This window comes from Bos grunniens, chromosome 18 (genome assembly GCF_055505025.1).
Source record: "Bos grunniens cultivar Pamir isolate PY7600 chromosome 18, Bosgru_T2T1.0, whole genome shotgun sequence".
Lineage (NCBI taxonomy): Eukaryota > Metazoa > Chordata > Mammalia > Artiodactyla > Bovidae > Bos > Bos grunniens.
The window spans coordinates 62,300,630-62,312,361 of record NC_141182.1 but is presented as its reverse complement, the minus strand read 5'-3'; the positions used below and the strand labels follow the sequence as shown (position 1 = coordinate 62,312,361).

The 11,732-nt window shown below is 44.3% G+C and overlaps 1 pseudogene; it reads right to left on the bottom strand.

Moving 5' to 3' along the window:
- Positions 1–10,481: 10,481 nt before the first annotated feature.
- Positions 10,482–11,412, bottom strand: LOC147354598 (vomeronasal type-1 receptor 1-like; annotated as a pseudogene).
- Positions 11,413–11,732: the final 320 nt, after the last annotated feature.

Here is an 11,732-nt window from a genome sequence, read left to right as displayed (position 1 = left end):
AGCTATTGATTCAATGCAATCCTTAACAAAATTTCAATGGCATCTTTCACAGAAATAGAAAAAAAGTTTCCCCAAATTTTGTATAGAACCACAAGATACCTCAAATAGCCCAAGCAATCATGAGAAAGACGAACACTGCTGGAGGCATCACAGTTACTGTGTTAATTACTACAAAGCTAGAATTATTAACTGTGTGTGGTGTGGTACTGGCACAAAAAACAGACACAAGACCAAAGCAAAACCAGAGACCCCAGAGGTAAATTCACACGTCTCCTGTCAAGGAACGTTTGACAAGGCAGCGACAGACACTTGTTGAGGAAAGGGCAATCTCTTCCACATACTGGTATTTGAAAACTAAATAAAGAAATGGAGAAAAATGAAATTGTAACCCTATTGTACACAACTCACAAAAATTAACTCAAAATGAATTAAAAATGTAAGTGTACGACCCGATGCTATAAAATCCTGAGAGAAAACATAGGGAAGAAGGTCCCTTTGACATCAGTCATGACAATGATTTTTTAGATATGACACCAAAAGCAAACGCGCCAGAAGCAAAAAGAAAAAATGAACAAGTGGGACTACATCAGTGTTAAAAACTTCTGCACATCAAGGGAAACAGCAAAATGAAAAGAATCTATGAAGTGGGAGAATATAACCCAATAAAAGAAATGGGCAAAGGAAGTGGATGGACACTTTTCCAAAGATGTGTCTGCATGGCCAACAGGCACATGAAAAGATGCTCAGCATCACTGATCAGGAAAAAATACAAAATCACAGTGAGATATTACTTCACACCTGTTAGAACAGCTCTCATAAAGAACACAAATGTTGGTGACCATGTGAAAAAATGAAACCCTTGTACATTACTGGTATAAACTGATGTATATTATTAGTTTATTGGTATAAACCCTTGTATATTATCGGGGCTATAAATTGGTAGAGCCACTGTGAGAAATATGGTGGTTCCTCCATAAATAAAATTACCATATGATTCTACTTCAGGCTGGATATGTATCCAGAGGAAATGGAAACAGAAGCTTGAAGAGGCATCTATACCCATACGCTTATTGCCGCACTACCCACAATAGCCAAGAAATGGAAACAACCGAAGTGTGCATCAACAGAGGCATGAAGCTGTGAGATATATGTATATATATGAAAGTGAGACAGTGAGAGCGGTAGTTAATCAGCTGTGTGATCCCAGGGACTGCAGCCCACCGGGCTCCTCTGTCCATGGCGTTCTCCAAGCAAGAATACTGGAGTGCATTGCCATTCTCTTCTCTCTTTCTCTCTCTCTCTCTCTATGTAATTACATATACATATAAATATAATCCAGGCATTAGAAAGATGGGAATCGTGCTATTTGTGACAACATAGATGGACCTTAAAGGCATTAAGCTAAGTGAAGTAAGTCAAAGCTAAGTACAGTATGTTATTACTTATATGTGAAATCTTAAAAAACCAAACTCATAAAAACAGACAGTAGAACAGTGGTTACCAGAGGCAGGGGTTGGGGGTGGGGTGGGAAGTTGGTGATGTGTATTTAAGGGTATAAACTGGAGTGAGTAGATAAATAAGTTCTGCAGAGATTTTGCACAGAGTAGTGATTATAGTCAACAATACTGTATTATAAGTTTCAAAGTTGCTAAGAGACTAGATCTTAACTGTTACCACCATAAAAAAAGAAATGATAATTATTTGATGGGCTAAAGCCCTGAACTAATCCTATGGTGGTAGTCATTGCAATATACAAGTATATAAAAGCAACACACTGTACACCATCAATGTACACAACGTTTTATGACAATTATAATTCAACTGAAAATGAAAAAATAAAAGATCACTGTGGGTTTTATGTAAACAACTGTTATTCAGTGAATTATTACTCAACAATGTAAACATGGCTGTTATTGAAACTGACTATATCAATAGATTCTCAGCAGTCATTTAAATTATTTCAAGAGCAGAAACAAGGAGCTCGAGGGTGTCTAGAAATCAGCAGCCAGGGGCAAAGGGCAGGAAAACATGCAGCCCACAATGGAAGAGGCCTGCACCAACCATACGTGACGTCCCACTAAAGCGATGACGCAAGCAGCAAGAACAGAATTCAGTAATTAGCAGGTGACAGAGGTGACCATCAGCATCAGAATGGTGTGGGCAGCATCTCCAAGTACCTGCATGCAGCAACAACGACCCAGCACAGCCAACAAAAAACCCCAAATAAGACCACGTCAGCCTCAAAACTGGTAAAAGGACACAGCCAACAGAGTGAAATAAACTTACAAAGCAGGAGAAAATGCTTGCAAGTCACATATCTGATAAGGTGTTAATAAATATATTAAATGTATCTAAAATATATAAAGAACTCCTGCCACTTAACAACCTGATTAACAAACGACCAAATGATTTTAAATAGACATTTCTCTAAAAAGGATACACAAATGGGCAACAAGAAAATGAGAAGGTGCTTAAGATGATGAATTTTTAGCTAAATGCAAAACAAAACCAAAATAAGACATTATCTTACACAAATTAGCATACTTTTGAAAAAACCCAGAAAATAACAACTGCTTCGGAGGAGGAGGAGACATTCAAACACTTGTGCACTGTTGTTAACTTTATAAAATGCAGCAACCACTATGGGAAACACATGGCAGATCCTCAAAAAATCGAAACTAGAAACACCACGGGACCAAATCATCCAAATACTAGGGACATGTCCAAAATACCAGAAAGCAAAGACCTGAAGAGACATTTGCAAACTCATGTCCATAGCGGTACTTTTCCAACAGCGAAGAGGTGAGAACAACGCAAATCAATGGATAAATAAAATACAGTGTAAAAGCTCAATGGAATATTATTCGGCCTTTAAAAGGAAGGAACAACATGGATAAAACCCGAAGACAATATTCCAGTGAAATAAACCCGCCACACACACACAAGTGCTTTAGAATTCCACACACATGTGGCATATAAGTCGTCAAATATATATAACATTAATGTAAAATGGTGGCTACTAGTAGCTGAGGAGAGAGAAAATAATGACCTTTTTTTAGGTGAGTTCTGTAGGGACCAGTTTCGTAAGGTGGAAAAGTTAAGAGGGAGATTTTTAGCATAACGACTATATACTGGATCCTGGAACAACATATATGGGATATTGGAACTATATACAGGAATATACTGGATACTACTGACCAGTACAGCAAACGCTGGGATTGTGTTCAACTAAAAACATTTTTGTTTGAAATGTAACTTTCCAACATAACATAAACTAGTCTGTATAATACAAAACATTCTTCAAGAGGATTCATTTTCTGAAAAACATTTTAGAAAGAAAGAAGCCACAGTAATGCTAAATTTCCTAAGGAAGATTAAGGTTCTGTGGGTATCAGTATAAACTTATATGCATTGTCTCTAGTTACTGAAATAAGTAATTTCTAATTACCGATAAAGAAAAGATTGTTTCTTAAAATTTTAAAATAGAAGTAATAAGAGCAAAAGGAAAAAACAAAAGATGTCAAACTTTATATGTCACAAAACTAAAAAGAACAAACTAAGCCCAAAGCTAGCAGGAGGAAGGAAATAACAAAGCCTAGTGCAGAAGTGAGCACAATGGAAACCAGAGAAACAACAGAAAAGGTCAACAAAACCAAGAGTTGGTTTTCTGAGAAGAACACATTCGTTTCGTTACTTACCCCTGGCAGGAATGTGAGGACGTTCTCGCTCAGGAAACTCATTTTGTTTTGCAGCTCTGCTGTCCTTGCATCCTTTTTCTGTCCTTGCATCCTTTTTCTAAGTCAGCTGAACTTACTTAGCTTAAAAAAAGCAAGAAACACGCGTTGGCTTCATCACAGCAACTCCTGTTCCCCCTCCTCCTGGAACCCCCTCTCCCACCACTTCACTCGCCTCGCTGCTCCTCGTACTCCAGTCAGCTGGTTTCACCGGGTCATCCACACCTGCTGGCCATCCTCAGTCACCACCACCAAGCCTTGCTCTTAGTCTCATAACAACACGCACACTGTTGTTTCTCTTCCTCCTCTGTCCCCTGTCCCCAATGCCCTGAGAGCCATGGGAGGACGGGCACTGCTCTCTTCCCCTCATAGATGCTCTACCCTCAGCGTCTGCACCTGGGGGGCCTCCCCTCTGGCTCTTCCCCAGCATCTCCCACAGCAGATGGAGGAAATGCAGACATCCATCTGTCTGAGCTCTCCTCTGAATTATGATTCCCTGCAGACTCCCTGGGACTCCAGAATGCTAGGTTCTACTGTAGCCGCAGTGAATCTCATTTTAAAAACCTTCTTTCTCAGCAAAAGTCCTGACTTGAAGCTCGCTTATGCTAAATGCTCTGAGGACCCCACTGAAAACCCCCCTCTCTGCTCCCTAAGTTGCCCCCTCATCCAGCTGGAGCCTGGGTGTGGACACGCAGAGGCAGGATCAGCACGTCTCCTGCCCAAGGTCGGTGCCCAGACACAGCTCCACGGTCCTCTCCCTGGAGACTTCCTCTGTCCTGTCTGTTTTCTGCCCTGAGACTGAACACGAGGCAGCGCACACCTGCCCGGACCTGGCTCCAGAGCTCTGGGCAGGGAACTGTCGACCAGGGTGGGCCAGGGGCTGGTGAGTCTACAGTTACAGGGACAGGGCCCCCAGACCTGCTGTCCCCACAGACGCCACCACCCCCGCAGTGGCTGGGTCGGCCACGCTGTCTGCATGGAGAGTGTGGCGCGTGTCCCATGAGGAGTCGGTTTTATCCCCCATGCTGTTCGTCCCCCTCTCGAGTGATTAAGCAATTAAAGATCCTAACCGAACAGCCAGACCACAGGTGAAAACACTTCTGTGTCCTCTGTGGAAAATCAAAGCTGAGAAAGCATAATCGGGCTTTAAAGGGACAAGCGAAGGTGCACCAGTCACTTCCTTCCTGCGCTTTCTCCTGGGCGTGCTCCTCGGGGCGGCGTCATCTCGTCAGAGCTCTGAGCTCCATCCCCGTCAGGAGTCTGGCTCCAGTGACTTCACACTCCATGGTTCCTGCTCTTTACGGCCGGAGCTCTTTTTCTAATCTGGAAAGCAGCCCATTTTGAAGGCATCTTTCCCACCTCAAAATGCTGTGGATCCCTAATGCCCCCAGGCCTCCACGGGAGGACGGTGCCTTTTATTGGGACAGTTATTCGAGTGCTTCGTAGGGACGCAGTCACACCTGTTTTCACATTGTCTATGGGCAGCGTCTACCTGCAAAGGTGGCCTTGATAGGTGTGGCAGAGACCACGCAGCCCGTGACTCTAAAACACCTACTCGCTGATGCTTTATAAAAATCTGCCTCACTTGCCTTTTGATGGCCAAGTCGAAGATCTCTCTTGGTAAATGTCACACTGCACTTGAAAATACGTGTTGTTGTCCTGTCAGTCAGTCGTCTCTGACTCTTTGCGCCCCCATGGACTGCAGCACAGCAGGCATCCCTGTCCCTCACCATCTCCTGGAATTTGCTCAAACTCATGCCCATTGAGCCACTGAGGCCATTCAACCACCTCATCCTCTGTCGCCCCCTTCTCCTCCTGCCCTCAGTTTCCCCCAGCAAATATGTGGGTTGTTTCCAAATATCTTTTGACGTTGGTTTCTAACGTAATCCAAGTGGTAAGAGAACAGACTCTGTGACGTCAGCACCTGCAGACCACGAGATTTTGGCACCTTGTTTTATGTGCCAGGATGTATTCCAGTGTCTCCTGGTTCACAGTCTAGGGAACTTGAATCGAATTGGTACCCTGTTGCTGTGTGAAAATTATGTAAATCTTAATTATGTTGAATTGGTTCGCAGTGCTCTTCGGATCTACTCTTTCTACTTCTTTGTATATTCATTCTACTAATTTTTGATATTGAAACTCCAAATAAAAAATCTTAATTTATCCACTTAAAAATAATTGTAATATATAGTGGAACTATATGTAACCTTGTTCTGTATTTTCCAGGTCTCCTGTAAGTGTGTCATCATACTTTCATAATTAAAAAAATAAACATATATTTAAAGAGATTTGCCTCAAGCGCCTCCTTGTATATAGTGCTTCTACTGCCCCACACCCACCCCACGTGATGGTCGGAAACGCCCCGGCCCTGGGCCAACACCCACCCCACGTGATGGTCCGAAACGCCCCGGCCCTGGGCCAACACCCACCCCACGTGATGGTCCGAAACGCCCCGGCCCTGGGCCAACCACACATCCCCATGGGCTTCCGACAGGCTTTCCACTGCGAAGTTGCTCTCTTTTGCTGTCTTTTGCTTCCTACTGGGTCTGTTCACGTCTTCATTCTTCTTTTAGGGCTAACTCAGAGTCTTCTCAAGTCACCATTTAGGATGAGGAACTGTCAACACCCAAGTCCTGTCCACTGTCACGTTTCAGGTCAAGGACCCCAAACCCCACACCCCTATAGGCATCCTCTTCACATTTACTGCAAAGGCGCAAATAGCTCATTCACTTTACTTCTGTGATTCCACTTCTTCCCCAAACCAGAATTTTCTTGGGGAAACTTACCTGGACACTGTTCAGTTCAGTTCAGTCACTCAGTCATGTCCGACTCTTTGTGACCCCATGAACTACAGCACGCCAGGTCTCCCTGTCCATCACCAACTCCTGGAGTTCATCCAAACCCATGTCCATTGAGTCGGTGATGCCATCCAACCATCTCATCCTCTGTCATCCCCTTCTCCTCAGGCCTTCAATCTTTCCCAGCATCAGGGTTTTTTCCAATAAGTCAGTTCTTTGCATCAGGTGGCCAAAGTATTGGAGTTTCAGCTTCAACATCAGTCCCTCCAATGAATATTCAGGACTTACTTCCTTTAGGATGGACTGGTTGGATCTCCTTGAAGTCCAAGGGACTCTCAAGAGTTTTCTCCAACACCACAGTTCAAAAGCATCAATTCTTCAGCACTCAGCTTTCTTTATAGTTCAACTCTCACATCCATACATGACTATTGGAAAACCATAGCCTTGACTAGATGGACCTTTGTTGGCAAAGTAATGTCTCTGCTTTTTAATATGCTGTCTAGGTTGGTCATAACTTTCCTTCCAAGGAGTAAGCATCTTTTAATTTCATGGCTGAAGTCACCATTTGCAGTGATTTGGGAACGCTCCAAAATAAAGTCTGCCACTGTTTCCACTCTTTCCTCATCTATTTCCCATGAAGTGATGGGACTGGATGCCATGATCTTAGTTTTCTGAATTTTGAGCTTTAAGTCAAATTTTCACTCTCCTCTTTCACTTTGATCAAGAGGCCCTGTAGTTTTTCTTTGCTTTCTGCCATAAGGGTGGTATCATCTGCATATCTGAGGTTATTGATATTTCTCCCGGCAATCTTGGACCCTGAGTGGGTGAATGTTTTTATATACAGCACAAATGGCTATAATTGGAACAAAATCTTCCTATTCACAGTAGCTATTCTCCTTACACGAAGGTATTAGATTTTTCTCTTCAGTTATGTCTTAGGTTGGCTAAAAAGTCCATTTGGGTTTTTCTGGAAGATGTATGGAAAAACACTAATGAACTTATTGGCTAATCCAACAATGTAGACCAAAGATAGGCAGGGTGGTTAGGCATTGGGTTAATAAGCATCTAAGCCACCTTTCAACAGATGATACATAGACTGACGGGGATGTGGTCCAGGTTCTTCACTGTTGGTGGACTATTTATAAGCACAGAAGAGGGGAAGGGTAGGATAAGCCCTAGAGTTAGGTTTTTAATTGGAGGAATTATGACTAACTCATGTTTTTGTTGTTCAGTTGGTCAGTTGTATTTGATTCTTTTGCAACTACATGGACTGTAGCCTGTCAAGCTCCTCCACCCGTGGGATTTTCCAGGCAAGAACACGGGAGTGGGTTGCCATTTCCTTCTCCAGGGGATCTTCCTGACCCAGGGATTGAACCTGTGTCTCCTGCATTGGTAGGCAGGTTCTTTACTACTGAGCCACCAGGGAAGCCCAGTAACAAGCTGTTGCTCATCATAACGTTTGTGTAGATTGAGTTAGAAAAGTGCTTGCTTTTTTAAGCAAGCAAGGTGACTCTGCTATGTGACTTGGGGATGAAACCCACCGCCAGCTTGCTTAATTCAACCCAGTCCTACAGATGCTCACTGGGCACTGGTTAGGCCCCCAGGAGGCTCAGTGTGGGCTGTGGTCATCCACCCCAGATGACACAGGACAAGCAATGACCAAAAACTGATTGACAACCAGGATGCTGAACACTTCAGCCTCTGCTCAACGTGTCTCCTCTCCTGCTTTGGACTAGAGTGAGCTTTAAGAGCCCTGTATGTCCATCGAGAGGTGAATGAATAAAGAGGTTGTGGTATATATATATGTGTGTGTGTGTGTGTGTGTGTGTAATGAGTATTACTCAGCAATAAAGGGAGCACACTGAGTCACTTCTAGTGCAGTGACTGAATCTAGAGCCTATTGCACAGAGTGAAGTGAGTGAGAAAGAGACAAGTATCACATATTAATAGATGTATATGGAATCTAGAAAGATGGAACTGATGAACCTATTTGGAGGGCAAGAATAGAGATGCAGATGGAGAGAACAGGCTTGTGGACACAGCAGGGCAAGGAGAGAGTGGGATGATTTGAGAAAATAGCACTGAAACATACACATTAACGTATGTAAAACAGAGAGCCAGTGGGAGTTTGACGTAAGACTCGAGGAGCTCAACCCAGTGCTCCCTAAGGGGTGGGAGGTGGGAGGGAGGGGACATGTGTATACCTATGGCCGATTCCTGTCGATGTATGGCAGAAGCCACCACAACATTGTAAAGCAATTATCCTCCAAATAAAACAAAGAGCCCTTCAGCATCCGCGTCTCTCCTCACGCTTTCAGAGGCTGCTGGGGCCCCTCTGCTTTAGGAGTTTATCTGGCCTGAGTAAAAATGAATGAGGGAAAGAGTGAATGATTGCACACACACATGGGTGAAGGGAAATCTCTTCCTTCAACAGACTCCTACCAGTAAATGCTGAAGGCTGAAATGAGACCACTGCGTATGTTTTGACTCGGGAGGGTGTTGGGGTGGGAGCTGAGGAGGTGTGCCGGGATGAGCAGCCGCATATTAGGACAGTCTCAGGACGTCTCCCAGCAAAGAACTCGCTGACCGATTGCAAGGCCCATGGTCCGTGTAACATGGAGACACCTGTCAGCAGCCCGTGACAGGGCTGGGACAGGCAGATGTGGTGTGTCCCCTAGCAGGAAGCACGGAGAACGTCACAGGGCCTTTATTTCTTTTTAAAGAGTCCCCCCCCCCCCCCACCACAATGTGGACCATTTTTAAAGTCCTTACTGAATTTCTTACAGTATTGCTTCTGTCTTAACGTTTTTCACTTTTGTCCGAGAGGCATGTGGGATCTTAGCTCCCTGACCGGGAATGGAACACGCGCCCCCTGTGATGGAAGGCGAAGTCCTAACCACTGGGCCACCGGGGAAGCCCCAGCATCTTGACTGGTTCAGGAAGCTTTACTGAGATATCACTGACATGGAAAATATGTGAGTGTGAGATGTATAGCATGGTACTTTGATGCAGGAATAGACTGTGAAATTATTACCACAGGAAGGCTGACACCTCCATCGCCTCAGAGAATTAACTTTTCTCCCAGCTGGTGGTGACAGCATGGAAGATGTATTCTCTCACTGACTTTCTAGGATAAGGTGAGTGTATAGTGCAGCACTTGTAGGTACCAGCCCCAGGCGGTGCATCAGATCCTCAGAACTTACTCATTTTATAACTGGAACTCAGTGCCCTTTGACCAACATCTCCTCATTCCCCTGACCTCCCGGCCCCTGGAAACCACTATCTCACTCTCTGCTCCTGAGTTCAGCTTCTTCAGGTTCCACGCACAGAAGCTGTCACACAGTACTTGTCTTTCTCTGTGCAGTTTATCTCAATTAGCATAGTGCTCTTGAGGTCTATCCATGGTGCTGCAAATGGCATGATTTCATTCTTTTTTATGGCTATGTAATATTCCATCACTGGAGAAGGAAATGGAAACCCACTCCAGTATTCTTGCTTGAAGAATCCCCATGGACAGAGGAGCCTGATGAGCTACAGCCCATGAGGTCTCAGAGTTGGATATGACTGAGCGACTAAGCACAGCATAGCACTGACTTCAACAGTAGCAACTTCTAGTTATAAAATAAGTAAGTCATGGATATGTAATGTACAACATGATTCAATAGTTAAGTATACTGTGTCACATGATGAAAAGTGGTAAGAGAATCAATCTTGAAAGGTTTCAACACAAGAAAAAAGTTTCATCAGTATAGTACCGTGTAGAGGTGGGTAGATGTTAACTAGATTTATTGAACTCATCATCTGTAATGTATACAAATATTCAATCATAATGTTGTAAGTCCTGAAGTGATATAATGTCACACTTATTATACTTTAATAAAAATAGTCACTCAATACTTAAAGAAGAGAATTGGTTATTATTGAAGGCATCTACTAGATATTTATCACATTAAGCATTATTTCTATTGACTCCATAGCAGATCCTAGGGGTTTTAGGATCCCTTAGGAGCAGCAGAAAGGGGGAAACAGTTGGAAAACATGAGGCCAAGACATCAGAAGTCTGCATCAACCACAGACGAAACTCTACAAGAACAGTGAGATAAAAAGAAAAAGTGGAATTCAGTATGTAAACAATGATGAAGGTGACCACCAGCATCAGGATGGTGTGGGCAGCTCTGGTCTCTGGGGGACATCTGTGGTGTCCAGTGGGGGTGTGAATATACTGCACCCTCTGGCGGTGTCTGAGCAGGAGAAGCACCATGGAGCCACTGGACCAGACCATGAGGGTAAGAAACACGGCACCAGAAATGAACCACAAGTAGCCAAAGCTTGTGACAGTACCTGAGATTGAGCAGAACCAATTGCCTTGGGAATCAGTATAGTTGTGTGTGTCCTGAGGACCAGCGATTTTCAGAGGAACAGGGATGTACATTAAGAGACTGAGAATCCAGCAGGTGCAGCAGGAAGGACCAATGAACTTGGGGGCTCTTCCTCTGAGCATCACCCACTCCAGTCTCCTCGGGGTGAGAGTGAAGGACTGATAGGTGCTCAGGACAGAAGTGGAGCACAGGGCAGTGCTAAGAGCCATCCTCTGTATATAATACACAAACTTACACCCAAGGCTGGACAGGGACTTCCTTGACACAAAAGCTGCCATTATGTGGGGGAATGCCAGGGGAAAGAAGAACCAGGAGGTTGGCCATGGCCAAATGTGGCAGAACCATCTGTGTGGGTCTCTGCTTGTGGCCCAGTAAGACTGGAGAGATGCTGCGGGAGAAAAGGATGGCATTGCCCAGAGCCCCAACCACCACCTGGAGCAGAAAGATGGTTTTCACAGCCGCCTCCCCTGCGTTTCTCAGGGCTTCTTTGTGAACAGACATGGAGAGGACGTCAGAGTGGCCTGGAGTGGAAAAGGGGCTGTGTGGGTGTCTACAACAGCAGTCTTCTCACAGAACCAACACTGGGAAAGAATTCCTTTCTCCTCTTCTGAGAAGGGAGACACGGTCATGCTCCACAGGAGGGGCTCAACCTGGAGCACACATGCATGATACCAGTTACACTTTTTACTCTGATTATATTTAATTCTATTGTTTTGGCATTTCCTTATTCTCCACCAGCAGGTCAGGTCCATGAAGTTAAGAACCACATCACTTGTTCAGTAATATGGTGTGATGCATAATAGATGTTACAAAATCTGTAC